The following is a 508-nucleotide window of genomic DNA, read 5'->3' on the forward strand; positions in this document are numbered from 1 at the left end:
TCATCATAGTTGCTATAATCAACAACCCCAGACATGCCTACAAAAAAATAATGTTAAACGTGAGTCCTCCGGTTCAGATGCCTAAAAACCAACATAAACACCTACAACAAGATTAATGAAACTAACTAACCTCCACGGTCACGAAAAACTTCAGAAAAGCAGACATCTCCAGCTTTGCGCATGTGATCCTAACCGCCCATAAAAACCAAATAAAGATAAATCAAACAAGAAATAGAGAACCCGCATCTAGAAACAGGACTATATAGAGTATCCATTACCTTAAGGTCCTGCCAAGAAGCAGATGGTGGTAATCCAGTCACAAGCACTGTATGTTTCCAACATAAAAAAAGTGAGTCATCATCAAATACAAACGTCTTATTAACACAACAAACGGCAAACAAACACAAAGGAGAAGACTTTACAAACCACGAAAGTCGGAGCGTCTTGAAGGTGCACGGCTACCACTGTAGCTGCTGCTGTACCTATCAACTGATGATGAACCTCTACG

The 508-nt window shown here is 40.2% G+C and overlaps 1 long non-coding RNA gene across 1 annotated transcript; it reads right to left on the reverse strand.

Moving 5' to 3' along the window:
- On the reverse strand, positions 1–508 carry LOC104774875. Its single transcript, XR_765559.1, has 4 exons — positions 427–508; positions 279–325; positions 131–188; positions 1–37 (listed from the first exon to the last, which is right to left on the reverse strand). It is a non-coding gene; the product is annotated as an uncharacterized LOC104774875 (long non-coding RNA).

This window comes from Camelina sativa, unplaced genomic scaffold, assembly GCF_000633955.1.
Source record: "Camelina sativa cultivar DH55 unplaced genomic scaffold, Cs unpScaffold06400, whole genome shotgun sequence".
In the NCBI taxonomy this organism is placed as follows: Eukaryota; Viridiplantae; Streptophyta; class Magnoliopsida; order Brassicales; family Brassicaceae; genus Camelina; species Camelina sativa.